The sequence below is a fragment of the Falco biarmicus genome, chromosome 12 (genome assembly GCF_023638135.1).
Source record: "Falco biarmicus isolate bFalBia1 chromosome 12, bFalBia1.pri, whole genome shotgun sequence".
NCBI lineage: Eukaryota > Metazoa > Chordata > Aves > Falconiformes > Falconidae > Falco > Falco biarmicus.
The window spans coordinates 8,526,433-8,545,014 of NC_079299.1; positions in this window are offsets into that span (position 1 = coordinate 8,526,433).

The following is an 18,582-nucleotide window of genomic DNA, read 5'->3' on the forward strand; positions in this document are numbered from 1 at the left end:
AATGCATGATATTAAGCACATTAATCATTACAAACTATACATTTTCAATAACATTTGCAGGATTTAATGAATACTTATGTCATGTCTTTCAGGATCACACTCCTGCTTCTGTTCTAGCACTGCTCCCAGCATCTTAACTGTATATCCTTGTCAACTGCTTGCTGAAAGAAATTGTGGTCACCAAAATGGGACAAAGTTGGTGTATTCCAAATGCCAAAATATATTTCAGTCCAGATGGACAAAGAGGAGGGAGAAAATCACCACCCCCCCCACCCCCCCACCCCCCCCCCTCCGAAATCTCAGCTCATTGACTTTGGCCAAAAACATGTCAGGGATGACTCTGTTGTGCAGTACAGTAAACTCATCTAATCAAATGCAGCATGCAGAAACCTTTCCTGGTGTTGCTTAAATGGCTAGCAGTAGTTGTAATCACAAAGGTCAAATCAGAGAAAGGAACTTGTTTTTTGCCAAATGATAGCAAAATAGACATTTTATATATGATGATTTTTTCAGAGGACAGCAAAACTATATGCAGCTTTTCTTCAAAATTGGGAAACTTTCCTACTTACTAAAAAATGTCAATTTCCAAGACATTTATGTTACTGAACCAGTTGATGACTCCTGCTGTGCTAATGTGCTCTATTGGGCATGATGAAGGACCACTCAAATGTGATTTTTTTTTTAATTGCATGAATGTGACTGAACAACATTAAGCATTCAGTGTATAATGGTTTGAGAAAATAAGTGGGCCTTTCTTTATGACTTGCAGAGTCAACAAATAGGCTCTGTCAGGCCAGTGAGAAAAAGTGAGTGACAGATCTAAGAAGCTTTTCGGACGAACACATTGATATTTGAATCTGCAGTTTCCACGCTCTAGCTGATGTCAGCCGTTGGGTGAAAGCCTAGATATCAGGTAGCCAAGACAAGCATCTAGCTGCCACTTAAAAGCTATCTCTTTCAGAGAAGAACTGAAGTAGTATTCTTTCTATGGCTGTGCCTGCCAGGCAGCAGACAGATGCCCGCTGTGCTCGCTAAACCTCCCATATTCTAGAGTGCAGTGTGCATTGCATGAAACAGAGCTTTAGATTACAAAGGACCACAGCAGAGGATAGACTCATGGATTTCATCCCCAATTCTTGAGCCAAGGGCATTAATGGAAATACAACATAAGTCAAAAGATAGAGTCACAAAAGCCACTTTGTTTTTGTAAGCAGCGATGACATTATGAAAGTACTGGTTGTAGAAAATAACCCTGGATCAAACTGATCACAAGTTGAGTCAGTTTAAATTACACAGAAAGTGAAACAAATGAACTCATAACCAAGATGTCTTTATTTCAGGAAGAAACTTCAGGACCTGAATAAACCCAGCATGTCAAGTCAACTGGACTTCAGTATTCCCAGATATCAGCATGGAGAAGTGCAGCACACTAGCACTCAAAACTTTCTGGAGCTTGCGACCTCAGGAAATGGAAGCTTGCAGAGAAGAAGTCTGAAGGCGGTGTAGAACACTGCCAGATGGCTAACAGAAACAAGGGGATAGAAGAGAATCATGCTGAGGTAGACAAAAAACAACTGAAGAAGTGTAATGCATCCAGTTCAGGAGAAATGACTAACCTTCCCCCTTGAGCACTGCAAGAGCTGGCGTGTGAAACATCAGCTCCAGCAGCAAGTGGTTTTGCTACCCCAGCATATTGCACAAAAAGTTTCCTTGTGATAGGACTGTAGCACATGTAACTTCAACTGAAGGATGTACAATAGAACCTTGTCCACCAAAGACATGAGAAAGCGGGCAATGGGTTAAAAACTGATGAAGATAAAAATGCAGCTTTCTGATAAGAAAGTGCTGTTAAATACAGGAAAAGTTAGGAGCCTCTGAGACATTTCATAGAATGTGACATGAGAAATCTTTAAAATCTAAAAGTAGAGTATTCGCACTGGAACGGGCAAATGGGTTCAATGGCCAGGTCTGGGCCCAGGGAGACCATTTTCTTCAGTTCAGATGAGCTTGGACCTTGCTGGTATTCACCTTCCACTGTTGCATGGTCCACAGATCGCTTTTTGTGCAAATGTCACTAACAGATCATCCACAGCTATAGTGAGCTTGGGCATGAGTGGAATTCTGGTATCTCCTTCTTTCTCTCTAATATAAACTATTTCGATTTCATCTGTAGAGTTTCACCTACTGCAAGGGACAGCAGACTTGCTGTAGGAGTATTTAGCTACAATGCACTATCAGAAAAGTAAACGAGATATAGTACTCCTAACTATTTCAAGCTACCATCAGAAATTGTATTTGTGAACTCTGTGGATCACCTTGCTGGCTTTCTCGGACAGGATGTAAAATTCAGTTTTGTTTTTTTTTCTCATCCCTTCTCAAATACTTTTTATTTCTCTGGATACTCTCAAAGATATTATATGATAGTTGTGGCATGCCACTGTGCTACTCTTTATTAAATAATTGCAGATAATTCAAACAAGCATCTTCATCTTCTTTTCCATGTTTCCAAACATGAAAGTAATTTTCTAGAGAAACCTCATCAAACCTCCTTACATTCCTCCTTCAAAACTCTATGTTGTTCTGATGATGTTACACTTTGTTATCTCCTGTACAGATATGTTTAAAGACAACAGATAGTATTGTCGTATTTCTTTTCATGCCTTATTGATAGTCTTGTGTGGTACATATTCTGTGGGCTCTATATAGCAGGAGCCATCATTTCGATTGATAGCATCTGCAACAGGATCTCCTGGTTCCTACTGGAAAAATGCTCCTCTGGTCCAAGAAAAGAAAGCACACATTACTGTCTGCTAGTGAACTAAACCAAAAACTCCCAGGTAAAAAAGCAAAATACTGTCATTATCTGTATCAGAAATTGGTAGGAGACAAAGGTGGAACTTCAGATGATGGCCATAATTGCTGATTGCCTTTTGCTATTTTAAAGAGTGAAGTTACAATGCTACTCCTTATAGAATGCACAGTGAAACTTGACAGGCTGTCTCTGACACAACAGTATTCTATAAGTGTGGTATAGACCATATCCTTTCCTCAACATCTGAAGGGAAGGCTGCTGCAGTGATACCCGCTGCAGTCCTACTTTACTTTTCATAATAGGGCCACAGGCAATCTGAACCAGCAATTATGGATGTGTTCATGTCCTAAGAGCAGTATCACTGCATACGTGCCCAGTTACCAAGAATTCAGACCATTCCTCAGTTTAAACAGGTCCGTCCAAACTCCCAAAATGCTGCTATGACCTGAACTGATAGAGGTTTTGTCATATTTGTCCTGATGTGACACAGCAGCCCTTCTGCAGATACACAAAGGGAACGTTGCTAATGTAAATATCCTCATATGAGCATTTATAGCTTGCTGACCTCCAGTATTTTCACTTTTTCTCTTGCCTTCCAAAAAGCTGCTTATCTAACATCTCAAAAGTCACCCTGGGATGGCTGACTTCAGTCCAGCAACCAGCATCCAGGATCTGATTCCACTTTCAGTAAAAGTGAATGCCTTTTGTTTAAAAACACAGCAACAAATCACAGTAAGTTCAGGAAACAGTGGCATTGCACACTTAAGATTTAAAAGGATGTTAACAGGCTGCTCTGTCCAAAAATCTTGAAATGGGAATCTATTTTGTAATGCTCTTCCAGATTCTAAATATATCCCAGCAAACACACATTACCACTGTGCCACCAATGTGGTTATTAAAGCCTTGGAATGTCTTTTATTATACTGACTCCAGCATCATTTCAGCGTGCTGTCCCCAAAATAGTCATTCCGTTACCCTAAGAGGTAATTAGCAAGCTTGAGTTCTCTGGGCTGTTGTGATAATATGCTGATATTACAGAATTATACCCCTCGGATCCAGATCATAGTTGCTCACAATCCAGGCCAACCAATGAGATAAAGATTAATGTCTGTCAGATGAAAAAAGGCAGAATCACCAGAAAGGAAAATGTTATTTGGTTACCAGCTCTTCTGGGCATATCAAACACTGGCGATTATGAAAGCCAGTGGTCCTTTCGGGTCAACACAGACAATTTGCGGGTCCAGCTGAGGATGAGGTAGATATTAAATGCACAGGGTGAAATGCTGGTCACACTAACAAAGCTCCCACTGATTTCAGCATGGACAGGATTTCACTCTTCAGAGCCATTAATTGCTCCAGCAGTTATCTGCACTTGTGACTCTGTAGGTTCAATATTCAAAATGAGACCAGTCACTAAGAGACCTTTAAAAATGAGACTTTTTTTTTTTTTTTAAAGAGGAACTCTATAAAAATAAAGTATTTGACAGTGTCCATAAAATTGGAATTACTGTTCAGAGTAAAATGTAAGCTGAGGTGATAGCCAGAAAAAATGACTTATAAAAGGTTGCTTGATATGGAAAACAAGTGTCAGCTCCTTGCTGCCGTGTTGTTAATACATGAAAATAAAAGAAATCCTATAAGGTCTATGGGAGCATATTGCAGATGAGTAATATTGAAGGCACCCTCATAAAATGCATAATGCAGTTGGTAATCCTTAGCAGATCTCAGGGGGTTTCTCCCTTTCTTTGTCTGGTTTTTTTTTTTTTTCTTTTTCTTTTTTTCCCCTACTTTCCCTTCTCTCTCAACATCTGTTTTAGGTCACCCTTGAATCCTACCTTCTCCCCAGGAAAGCAACAGAATAGTGTTCTCAGCAGAGCCCCCCAATACACTCTCACACACACATTCTCCAAATGACAAATAATCTCCATATATCTTCTGGGAACAATAAAAATCCTTGGATGTGCTCCCAGAGCCCTCAGGAAGTTCAAAAATCTTTAGAGGGGGGCCCTGGATTGAGGTTTTATCTCTAGAATTTTACATAACAAACTTGGTAAGCATTGTATAACAGTTAATACATATTCAATGGCCAAGGGAAAAAAAAAAAGACATAAAAAATAACACTAGGGAAGGTCAAGTGAGTAAAAGGCCTGGTGTGCTGTGATCGCTTCACAGCGAGGGCTGGGATTCCTCTGTTTTATCACATTTGTGCCGTGCTCGACGGTGTTTTGGAGCTGCAGATGCTCCCAGTGATGGGATGTTGTGCAGGGGTGAGCTGCCGAAGCTCCAACAGGACTAACAAAGCTAAATGGTTTTCATGCACCCTCTTCCATGCTGAAGTTTCTTTTCCTTCCTGTGTTCTCTATATCATGTAAAGTTCCATGGCACCATCTCCACTATTTTGTCTGACACTTTTTTAACCTGTTGAAGTGACTATTTCCAACTGTTTTTCTTTTATTAACTGTAGTCCGAGACTGGTCAGCTGAGTCACACAGCACCACTATATGATTGAGCTACTAATACTTCTATAAAAAGATTATTTTCTAAAGATGGTTCTAATGTGCATGTTCTGATGTATATAAAAATACCCGTGTATGCAGATGCTTCAGGAGTGGCTCTGCATAAGAAAATCAAGCTACCTTTGTGCACTACCATGCAAATGGAAAAAAGAAGCATTGTTAAGGAAATCACACATCTTAAAAAGTAAACTAATGCAGCACTGGATCATTTACACATGGAAAAAGTAATCAATTTGTTCACTGTTGTTTTTTAGTTTGATGGATCTACTGATTGCAGAGATCATCTCATGAGGAAAGGACACCAGAAGATGACCATTCACCCTCTGGATATCATAGAAATAATGAGTAAATGATATTCAGTCGCCTCATTCACACTAATATTCATGTCTATGCAGGCTTTTTTTCTACATTTTTCCTATACACTACAGGATGCAGTGTAAGGTTAGCCATGGGCCAAGACTGAAACTCTGTGAACTCTTGCAATAATATTCTTTAACCTCTCCAGTGAGTCCAGCCAAGCTCAAATCATCTCCAACAATAATTATTTCCAAAGTGTGACAGACAGTACTTTAATTTCTGGTAAATTCTTCTCCCATAGTCATGGTTATGTGTGATTCATCTTACAGTAAGTGAAGTGAATCACAGTACTGATAATGACATTTTGGTTGATCCTCCCTAAAGTATGGCAGGTTTTTTTGCACTCAATCATACCAATATTTAATGACAATTACTTTTAGTGTTAAAGTATGAAACAAGCTTGGGTACCAGCACTAGCTAAATGTTCTTATTGCACACAGAAGAGGCTAAATTACCCTGCCAACAAGCAGAAAAGTATTAAAAGGAAAAAATGCTGAGGAATTCCATAAGCATGGAATTTGTCCCCATATAGAGCGGGGGAGGCCCAGGAGCTATTTTATTGGGACTTAAGCCATAGCAATTTAACTGGGATTTAAGTTGTGCATAGACCTGTGCTGGCTTCCTGCACAGAAGAGGCTTTTAACCACGGACATTATGAGGAAGATGTGAAGGGATTACAAGCGTTCTAGGTACATTTCCATCCCCAAGGCTCAGGATATGAATGCACACGAAACCCACAACAAGGTAAATGAGGGTGCAATCCCCCTGTGCGTTAGCTATGTGGTTATGGTACACGAGCAGTAGATTTCTGCACCACCGCTATGTTTTAAACCAGCTATTGCATTCTCCATGCACCTCATCCCTTACTGCCAGATAAAACCAGACCCTGTCCCTCACCAAAACCAGCCTTTTGAGATGCAGTCAGTCGCTCTAGCCTTAAGACTACATTAAATGACTCCATGGCTTCCAAGCTGCAGCTAGTTTATGTGAAGCTTGGTCAGGGTGAGCATAAGGTTGTCTGTACTCACTTACGCAGCCATACCTTAAGATAGCCAAGCACAGGCTCTGCAAAAGCTGGTGTACAAAGCCAGGAAACCTCTGTACGATCTGGGCGAGGGACCGAGCGCTCCCTCAGCCGGCCTGCAGCCCTCAGCGGGCTGGACCCGTGGGATGAGGCCAAGGGTGTGAGGGGACCGCAGGGGTCACAGCAGCCCCCACAGCTGCAGCCCTGGGCAGGAGCGGCTGGGAGCTGCCCGGTGGGAAAGGGCCGGAGGGGCTGGCTGGTGGCCGGCTGGGTGGGAGCCCCCAGCTTTCCCGGGGGGCTGCGAAGGCCAGCAGCGCGTGGGTGGCTAGTGTCAGGGCCAGCGTGGCCAGCAGGCCCGGGGCAGCGGTCGTGCCCCCATGCCCGGCACCGGTGCGGCCGCCCCTCGAACGCTGGGCTCGGTGCTGGGCCCCTCACGGCCAGAGGGACGCTGAGGGGCTGGAGCGTGGCCAGAGCCGGGCAGGGGCTGGGGAAGGGGCTGGGGCACAATCCTGCGGGGAGCGGCGGGGGGAGCTGGGGGTGCTCAGCCTGGAGAGGAGGGGGCTCGGGGGGGCTGATGGCTCTCCACAGCTACCTGACACGAGAGGCTGTAGCGAGGCGGGGGTCAGTCTCTTCTCCCAGGTAACAGCCTACAGGACAAGAGGGAACGGCCTCAAGTTGCGCCAGGGGAGGCGTAGGTTGGATATTAGGAAAAATTTCTTCATCCAAAGGGTGGTCAGGCATTGGAACAGGCTGCCCAGGGAGGTGGTGGAGTCACCATCCCTGCAGGTGTATAAAAAATGTGTAGATGTGGTGCTTAGGAACATGGTTTAGTGATCGATTTGGCAGTCCTGGGTTAGTGGTTGGACTTGATGATCTTAAAGATCTTAAAGGTGAGACTGGACTTAATAAACAAGTAACTGGAAAAAGGCAAAAGACCAGGTCACTGGTCTTTCTGGTGGTGATTTACACGAAACTACGTGTAGTTGGAGCATATTAGACATTTGGGAGATTTATTGAGAAAAATATATCCATTGAAATTGCCAGATCTAAATTTTGGGGGACATGCCAGAAATTTAAGTGCCTACATCCACTTTGTGAATTTAGTTCTCAGGATACATGTGAAACGGTTACAGCCATTAGTATGCACCATCATGGTTAGAAAGAGAAATTTGCCTAAGACTCAGAACAAAACACATTTGCTTGGAAAACAGCTTTCCATGAATTTTACTAGTTCTAAAGAGAATATATACTGAGCTTTGGCCTTCATAACTCTGGAAATCTTTTCACTTACTAATATTGACGTGCAGCTTCTGAAAGGTTTAGGGTCCTAAAGGTCTTACTAGGTGCCTAGGAGAACTTTTACAAAAGAATAGGCAGATCAGTCCTTGGTTTTCATTCATTTTAACTGAAGTTAAGAATAGACATAATTCTACTTAAATCACCAGTATCAATCATTCTAAAGATGACCAGACTTAGCTGACTAAAGTAAAATCATTAGAACTTAACACAGAAATTATTTTCTATTAATTCTGTGTGATAAATGTTAGTGACATTTCTGGGTGAACTCTGTTTTTAACTAGTTTTTAAAAAAAATTGAAAAGGCACACTCAGTGTGCTTCTGGGGTACTTTTGTAAACTAGAAAATAGGCTCAGCAGTCTCATTTCTTAAACTTATTTAACACAGCTACTGAAGCAGAAACTTATCATGCATGAATGTGAAGCACAGTCATTTGACTTTGACTGGTGCATACCTTTGAATACAGAGATAAACTGTACTGAGTCATGTATGGTATGTTTTTCTAAGCATTATAGCCATGCTCAAAGATCAAATTTCTGTCTCAGTTTCAAAACTTCAATTTTCTGAATAGGAGGTAGACTGTATTTTTTAATTTTTTAACAAATTAAAATCAGTTCAAATGTGCTGGCTTCAGCATACAGGATATATATTGTGTAGCTACTTTTTATTGCTACCTCTTTTTTTTTTTAAGGATGTAGACATGCTTATGAAAGAGAAAAACTTGGATCCCAGCACCAGGCAGCAAGGCAAGAGTGATGCTCTCTTGCCTAAGGTGCTAGACTATGATTAATGAAATCCACACTAAATTATTCACTTCTCTATGAACATCTCGTGTCGTCATTTAATCTCATAGTGCCTCAGTTCCCCATTTACAAAATAGACATAATATTTCCATACTTTAATGGACCCCAAGAGGATTTTTTAACTGGCTTCTTCTTTGAAATGCTCAAGATTTTAAGTACTGTAAATGAATCAGCTTTATTTATGGCTGTGCCATAAAACTGCTTTATATATCACTATGTAAGAGGAAGCCAGAGTTCAGCCAAGTCAGCTGAGGATGGGATTTTTGTATGGAAAGAAAGTCAAGCTGTGGTGGCCACAAAGGTCTAGTAAGAAAATAAGGGATGAGAAGAATCTGGGCTTCTACTTTTCTATTGGCTTTAGGTTTGTGGTTTTTATTGGTTTTTGGTTTGGGTTTTTTTTTTCATATTTAAAAGTTTCCTGAACTTTTGCATAGATGCTTTTTACTCTGGAACCAGTATATCACAAATAACAAAATAGTAAATGTTGACTCATGTTTACAAGAGCTTCAGTTATCACAAAAAGGCTGATTCTGAAAGGGGAAATGTGGCCTAATTCCCATGAAGAACCTTACCAGGTTCAAAGGGTCTTCTCTGGAGAAAGACCCCTATACCAAGCTGCTGACATCAGCTGAGTTTGGGCAGCATCAGCATATAGGTGGAAGGTGAAATCACACAGCCCAGTAGCGTGTTTGGGATGATTTCATTACAGACATGCTGTATTCCCAAAAGAACCCCTGGAAGCAGCCTGGAAGGATTCCTATGAGCTATTAGGATCCTTAACATTTACTCTTACCTTTGAAACTAATTCTGTTCCCTTAAAGTTCATCATGAACAATAAAAAAATATCTACAGCCACATTTCACCCAAAGAATGTTTCGGCATTCCTCCTAGCTCTGCGAGGACTTCAAAGCTGGGCCAGCAGAACAAAGGGAGATGAGGGCTGCCTGCATCTGCACCGAGGTGCTGCAGGTACATGGAGTGTTGTTGGGGTCATTCTACAGCTTTCTCCTCTGCCGTTTCCTCTGCACTTTGCTAGCACAGTGTGAAGCACACTAATAGAAACAGAGTTTACTGGAGACTTGCAAACATTTATTGGGCAACTTCTAGCTTGGTGTCAAGTTATGGTCATATCAAGTTCCCGAGAAGGTCTTGGAGAATGTTAGTGTTTCAAGGAAGGTCCCACTGAGAATTCCCCTTTTACAGGAGTGAAAGGCAACACTGTTTAAGGAGATGGAGCTAAAGATATAAAGCCCCTCTTCTGGACTGGCCCAGAAAAATGTTCCATTAGCTCAAATGGCAAAGCAATTGCCTTCAAAAACCCAAAGATGAAGATTTAGATCCCCCTGCAGATTTGCTCAGAGCATATCGTATCGTAACTGGTATGTAATTCATACTCTTTAATTAGACAGCTCTTTGATGGCCTGTAGCTGAGCATATTTTAGTAATTGGATGTTTTAGTGGAAAGAATATTAAAATCCTTTCACAGGCAATGGGATTGAATTTGGTGACAAAAACAGCCATAGAAATACGCTTTTGCTAAAAAAAAAATATTTGATTACAGCATGTAAGTACTCTCACAGAGAAAGACAGGGGAAGAAAGCATTAAAAGCTCTGTAGAGGAAGGTTTAGCAGGAACCTGTGGTGGAAATTTAAAGCTAGATAAATTAAAATTAGAAACCAGATACACTTTTTTAATAGCAAAGCTGATTAAAAAGTTGAACAAAGAAGACAGGACAGGCTGTTTTCTCCCTCTTTTGATGTCTTCGTACTAACACTGAATGCTCTCTGAAAGGTATGCTGCAGTTGGATGCAAACTCCTGGCTCAGTGAACTTATAGGATATGTGATATGCAAGCCAGACTGGATGACCTAATCGCTACTTCTGCCCTTAACATCTATGAATACATTTGACACTCTATAGCTTGTTTCTTTGAAATTCTAGAATGAAAAATGTATTTTTATTAGTTAATTTGTTGCCATAGTAGCATTCATTCAGCTAGAGAGGGGTTAGCTTCCTAAGGAGTATAGACCAGGTATTTTTTGCAAGAGTTCTCCTTTTTCCTTCTGTGATATTACCACTCCTGGGGTCAAAAAAGCATACTATATAGAGTCTCAAAAAAAAAAAAAAGAAAAAAGAAAAAAGAAAAAAGGAACCTCCAGTAGCATTTTGTTTTAAGGACCCTCTAATTCTGGAACTTGGTCTTTCTCTGGTTGAAATAATCCCAGGTTGGTGAGCTACCAGTTTGGGGGTTTTTTTTGAGAAACACTGAACAATATGGAAATACATTTTCCTTTTCCATCCCCTCTAGTGTCGTCTTCGTCATATTCTTTCTAGTTCCCATTAAAATATAATACTTTCATCATACAAATAACACATAGCACCCCCAGTAACTTCATACTAAAGTTTGGAAAAGATATTAGATTTGGAGATCTCAGCAGTGTTGTGTTATTACACCATACAGAGGGATACATAGAAAAATTGTCATTTTAAGCCAATTATAATTTATAAGGCCTGCGGTTTGTTATCTGGTGTTCTTTTTCCTAGGCTTCAGATTTGAATACCTGAATTGAAGCATAGGTAAGTTAACCAAATAAATTGAAAACTGTTTAAATGATTTTTATGGCAGTGATACCATTATTTTAAAGATAGGCATTTCAGATTTTCCTAAAAGTGTTGTATATAACAGAAAAAGGGTAAGCTCCAATACATAAAAAAAACCCATTTTTTTTTCATTTTCATTTCAAAGAAATTAACCTATTTTCCAGTCTTTCCACAAATAATGGAGATAAAGGTTGAAGTGATTCAGAAAATACTTGGATGGAAGACATGATAGTCTCTGTGTAGTGAATCATGTCACTGAACTCAGTTTGTTTGATAAACTGGCCAATTCTGAATTGCAAAGTTCAGAATAATAAAACATTATAGAAAAATATTTTATCAGTACTTTTGCACATTACTGTGCTCAGAATCAAAATGTGCCCCAGGGTGGGGAACTAACAAATCTTAACAGTTGTATCTATTGGAGATGCGCATGCACTGGTGGAGGCACGCTCCCTGTGTTTAGGGATGTAGCCACTCTGCCTCTGTAATAACCTGTAATAACAGCTGTGAGGCTGGTGGCCAGCTTGGTCCCTGAGTTGAGCTTTCATTCTTTGCTGGAGAGAATGATCTTGGTTTCCACTTATTTCACTGGACCATTTTGGGCTACCACAGAGTTACAGAAACCTCTTAATTGTGATTTCTAACTCCAGTAGCCATGAGACTGAAGTAAGGAAGAACTTGAGAAAGTGATTGATAAATTCATAGATACTGAGGAGCAGGATGTCTGTTGGTCGCTGAAGTCCTCTAGACTCTTCAGCTCAGGTTGCTAATTCATCACTCTGACTAGGCATCTCGGTGTCCCTTTTGGCCCCTGGCAAACAGAAGTACAGCCTCTATTTTCTGTATAACTGTGAATAAAGAAAGCAGGGGTGCAAAGCCTCTGCAGGGCTGAACCGTGCAGGGCAAAGCTGAGCATGTCTAGTCCTGGGAAGGGCTGGTGTTAATGGCAGATTCTGGGCCAGCCAGAAGTGGCATCCAGAGATTGAGCAGCGATGGGCATGGCAGTGTGTCTGCACGTTTGTCCCTACACGCTGATGGCAGTCACTGTAGCAGAGTAGCCAGCATGAATTTGGGTCTCCCGAGGAACAGCCATGTGAACTCATGAAGCTTCAGGTGGTTTTGAAATATATTTCTGGAATATACTAGCATGTGAGTGGTCCAGAACAGGTTTTTCCTCCTGCAGTTACCTTCATCTCACTTTTTGTTTTGGTTCAGAAACAAAAAGACAGAGGCAAGCTAAGTGGGTGGATATGAGATGATGTACAAAAGGAACAGCTCTTGTGTAATATCCCTATCCTCGCTCCTTCATCCCTCTTCTTCAGCCAGAGCTGAAAGTCAGTGTATCATATCCAAATAAACAGTGACAGGCAAAAATTGCATTGTGGGAAAGTGCACTGAGATTGACCATCATCATCCAAGATTCCCACATGATTGGTTATTGGACATATTTCTGCTCTTCGCCTGCCTTAACTTCCACGCTCAAGCTGTGCTCTTGGAGAAGCAGTTGCTCATGGGAACAAGCTTGCGTGCTTAGAGGTGCACGGGAGTCCTTCTTCTTGACACTCCCATGCCAGCGGAGACCGCCTAGCACACGAGGAGGCTGGAGAGGTGGTCTGTCTCTAGCATTTTGAAAAGGTATGGCTGCAGCATCTGGGTGGGGAGCTCCCATGACACAAGAGTGCACTTAGCGAGGGAATATGGTCTCCCAGGTGCTGTCAAGTATGTTTTTCCAAAACAATGCAGATACAACCTTTATGGCTTAAAGTCAGCACTGTACAGGAAATTAAATACATGTGACAGAGTCAAGCGGAGCTAAGAGACTTCATAAACGCAGATGGAGCCATCTGTATCTCCAGTTCAGAGAGCACCTGTTAACAGCTTACATGCCACATGCATCCTGATGTTGGAAGAGTCCTCAGGAGACCCAGTTCCCAATCCACCTCATTCATCACTAGGCTTCACCTTTTCGCCCTAGAGAGGATCATAGCCAGGGGAGGGCTAACAGATGCTGACCCAGCTGGTCTGCCTCAAGGAGAGCATTGCCTGGAGAGCTCATCTGCAGTAGGAAGTTCCACAGCACTGTTTCTCATATTGGAACCTTAAAGAAGTGTCAATCCGATTCCCAGCATGTATAAACTCCATGGTCAGGGATCCCCGGGATCCCTTGTTAGTACAGCCCTGGAAACACTCACCGAACAGCCCTGCAGGCCACAGCTGTTATGTTGGACCTGAGATAAGAGACAGTTGCTGAGGCTGTTGGGTCTTTGCCAGGACCTTTGAATTAGATTCTGAATTTAATTGGGCAAAAAAACAGCTTACAGGTGTTTTCATACCTGTTTTGATCCCACTTCAAAATGCAGTGTAACCCGCAGGGATAGAGCAAAGTGACAGCAGGGTCACACAGGCTCAAATCTGCCTCCTCATCTCTCTCTCTCTCTATCAGAAAAAATATGGGGTTTTTTTCCTCTGAAAGAAGATGGACGAATGCAGTACCTCTCCAAAATGGACAAATGACTTGATTGTAAGGACTCTCACAGTGTCACATGCTTACAGAAACCCTTAGAAAACCTTCCAGATGACAGAAATCAAAGGAGTGAGCTCTCTGAGGCATTTACTAAAGTATTAGATGCTAGTAGACCCCAGGAGAAAAGTCAGAACTTTTCACATTTAGAAAGCAATAATCTACCTGTAACCTTGCTCCAGGTAAGGAAGATAGAAAGAGAGGTCAGGAAAAAGAAAAAACAAAATGGTGTTGGTAACATCACAGATCTGTAACAGGTCTGTCTTGTGCAGTCCCAGTGCTCTTTACAAATTTTATCAATCATCTCCACCAGCATTCACATCACCTACCATCCCCTTTTGAAAAAAAACACCCATGGCACACATTAACACAATTAATATATCCAGAAAAGTGGCATCTCGTGCTAAAAGTCTGCAGTGCAGTGCAGGTAGAAATGGAAGTTCTTGGTAGTGACTCGCTTGATATATTTGCTTCCCTGGAAGAAATTCACATGTAAGAGAGCCTAGTGAGCCTGGCTGCTTCCCTGTTTGTTGTTTCCTCTCGTTATGCTGCATAAAGTAAGAGCTGCCACCTCAGACTTGCCCTCTAGCTCTGGGGCAGGCTTGTCTTTGACAAGTCAGTCAGGGATTAATCCTGCACAGAGAACTGTGGATTTGTTCCTAAGGCTCCATCTCCTCTGGTCCTTACTAAAACCAAAGGAACATGGGAAAACATGGGATCCATCGCTGCCTCCTCTGAAATCAAACTGGTCATCGACTTCAGCATTGCAGGATCAAGACAGCTACTCCCATACCACCAGGGCAGAGCTCTGCTGTCAGGAGATGGAGTAGTACCTTCTGGAAAGTTTTCATTATCACTGTTTAATGCAGAACATAAAAAGGACATGGTGGTCTCTCACATACGACTTACATGCTTATATGAAGCTTTGCCAGTGCTGTCAAGCGTGTGATTACAGTCCTCTGTTGATAATGAATAGGGTGTAAACATATGCTACGTATCCAAATAACACGTAGGAACTATTTGCCCTTCTGAACCTAATTTATACCACTGTATTTTTAACTGATGTAGAATATTGTATAACAAGTAACTCTACAATAAAAAGGTCAAGCTGGAGTTTTTCTAAGACTGGGAATGAAAACAAATACTACAAACTCTACAAAACAAAAAGTCTAAATAGTATGCCGTGAGGGACTGTTATATTTTGAAGGAAACAGTGTTAGTAACGAAGAATTCCTTGCGGACTTCCAGCAAAGATATTTGATTAGTATGCGTACGTGCTTTTCAAATGTGCATCAAGAACAACAGCTGGTAGTGACCAAACTCCTCAAACATCTGGTCTTGTCCTTTCACAATATTCTGGAGCCCCAAGAAAAAAAAGTAATCAAGAAGCAAAATGTGTGTAAAGCAGAGATTTTTTTTCCATGAGGCTGTGACAGGCAGAGTGATGAATTTGTTTCACAAAGTACCCTTTTTAATAAATGTAGTCAGCAGTAAGATGTTGCCCAGAAAACAAGCAACTCTTGTGAGAAGTTGGCTGTCTTCTTTTGCTCAAGGAGGGATGTCACTGCATGTCTCACCAGCAGAACAAATGGACTTGCAATACCATCTATGAGATCCGAAAGAGAGATAGCAGGGGGTTTTTTTGTTACTCAGTTCTTCATATACGACTATAAACATAATTAATGGGACTGGGTAACATCCTTCCACCCAGCTAAACCTCTAAATGCCACACCCAGAACCTACAAGTTTTACTTAGTGTGATGAACCAACATATCAAGGACTTCTGAAAACATATGGCCATGAAATGTTTAGATGTAGATGAATGTAAATACACTGGTTCTTTTGTATAAATACATTTCAACTGGAATAAACAAAAAGGTATGCTTAGGTAATTCACATTTCACTTCTAAACTTAATACATGAAAAATCAAGCATCCCCAAATTTTGGATGATATCCAAAGTCAATTGAATATTTTTGAACTCTTTCTACAATGTTTGGGTAGTTCTTATGTGAACAGTAATGAAAATTCAAGAGGAATTGCATAGCTAAGGGTATCCACTCTCACACAGAAAGGAACATCTTATTATATCTGCTAAATAATAGTAATGACCATAGAATCACAGAATGGTTTGGGTTGGAAGTGACAATAAAGACCATCTAGTTCCAACCCTGCTGCCATGGGCAGGGACATCCTCCACTAGACCAGGTTGTCCAAGCCCCATCCAGCCTGGCCTTGAGCACTGCCAGGGATGGGGCACCCACGGCTTCTCTGGGTAACCTGTGCCAGTGCCTCACCACCCTCATCACAAAGAATTTCTTCCTTAGATCTAATCTAAACCTACCCTCTTTCAGCTTCAAGCCATTCCCTCTTGTCCTATCACAACATGCCCTTGTAAAAAGCCCCTCTCCAGCTTTCTCGTACCTCCTTTAGGTACTGGCAGGCTGCTGTAACATCTCCTCAGAGCCTTCTCTTCTCCAGGCTGAACAACCCCAACTCCTTCAGCCTGTCTTCATAGGAGACATAACAGTAATGAAGTGTCACGATACTGGATAGGTAAAATGTTGAAGATACAATTATCATAATTCATACTCACTCTGTCTGGCTCTATCTCTGTCCTAAGAATGTTTTTCTAGTTAGGCACACCAGGTTTTACATCCTCAGAATGAAAAGAATAAGAATATCTTCAAATGCAGTTTCCATCCTTGATCTTATTTAACAGAACAGAGTAACACCTGAGTAAACAGGAAGGTTACATGATCCTGTGTTTCCTTTACTACAGTTTTGCTCATTGGTTGCAGCAGATGTGACACATCATGGTGAAGAGATCGTTATTAGTATAAAGCCTCAGAGCCTTTAATGAATAATACTAAGGTTTATTTCTGATAATAGATGCGGAAAACCTTATACTTGAGGCTGTTGTTCAGTATCAGATGTCAATATAAATATATATATATATTTATATAAAGACTGTAAAAATTAGGTTACAAAGTATGGTTAATCCTATCTTAGTAAATGCAACTCACATAAGAACTGAAGATATTGCTTTCCATTAGGAGGGTGAGCCAAATTTTAGAACTCAGTTGTGTGACAGAATTACGGTTTGAACTTTAATGGGGCACTAGTAAGAAAGCCAGCAGTTGCCAGCAGCCAGCTATCTTCTGCTTGCACATGAGGTACAAAAGCAAATAGAACACACATCTAGGAGAGCTCTGATAATCCCATTCACAGCTGGAAATTTTCATGAGTACCATACAGAAATTTGACTTAAGGCAATGCCCATTACAAACCAAAACAGTTTTGAATTCAAATGTCAGAAAACACTTAACTATTTCTGATTATTTTTCCTTTCCACTTCCACAGTTGCATTTATGGCCTGGAAGGTATGTTTGCAATGAACAATGGTTTAATTTTCAAATTTATCTTTAAACAGAAGTGGTCTTATTCACATTATGGTTCCTCACAGTCCGAAGGTCTCTGATATTGGCGTTTCAAGCATTTATAAGATTTTAAATAAAATGTAAATTAAGTTGGCCAGTCATTGGCTATCCTGAAAAAGTGGGAGCATTGCATACATAATAGATTATTTCTATTAAATGCTATATATCACATCTTCGTATCAAGTGCTATGGTAAGCTACTGCCTCTATGGATCTGTTTGCCATGTGGGTTGCAGACATCTGTTGAGTATCAGGGAATGTAATCAAACGATTTGCCAAGAACTCCATCAAAAAACGTGCCTTTTACATTTTTCTTGGTTGAGAACACCCTTCACAGTAGATTGACCTAACAGAGGGTAACACATTGAACTGGAAGCAAAATGTTTAAAGTGATGCAAGCCTCATTGTTAACCTCAAGAATTCTTCAAAATGTCCTTTAGAGTCAAGGTGTGTGCAGACTGGATGCAAATGTGACCAAGCAAAGCCCCTTGAACCAACCCTGGCCGTGGCAGCTGGCTGAGGATGGGCTCTGTCCGCTCCTCGCTGTTTCTGCAGGGTTTATTTTTGCCCTGAGATATCTAGAAAGGCAATATTCTCAGCTTGGATGACCATATTTCCTGGGGGAAATGAGAACAGCTGGATGTATCTGCTTGCCTCCCTGATTGCAAATCAAGGGAAAAATCCATCTGTATCCACCCAATTTGCTTCTGCATGGGATCTCATTCCAGCCAAGCATTTTCACTCCACAAAAGCCTATGGAAATAGGGCCTATATACACATGGGAGGGAAGAGCTTACTTTTGCTTTGTCTCGTGGTGCTTGGTGTTGCTTTTACTATCCCAGTAATAAAAATGTCTCTAAGTGTCCATTCATCAATCTCCTTTCTTTCTACAATAATAAATAAAAAAAAGTAAAAAGTAGCTACATATCCAGGAGTCTTAAGGCTTTTATGCCTTACAAATTGCACAATCATGTTTTTCATATAACATGGGGTCGTGATATGAATACTACGGAAGTGACTTAATGGAAGAGTTCTGGCATCCTTCATAAACTACTCCATGTCAGACAACAGAAATATGCTCATGTCAGCAGAAGCTTTACAATAAATTAGCCTAGTATAATGGTACCACCCACCAGGATGGTTACAGTTTAGAGTCTGCTCATCCTCTCTGACATACTTGTTCATTCAGTGATTTATAGTACGGCATACAAAA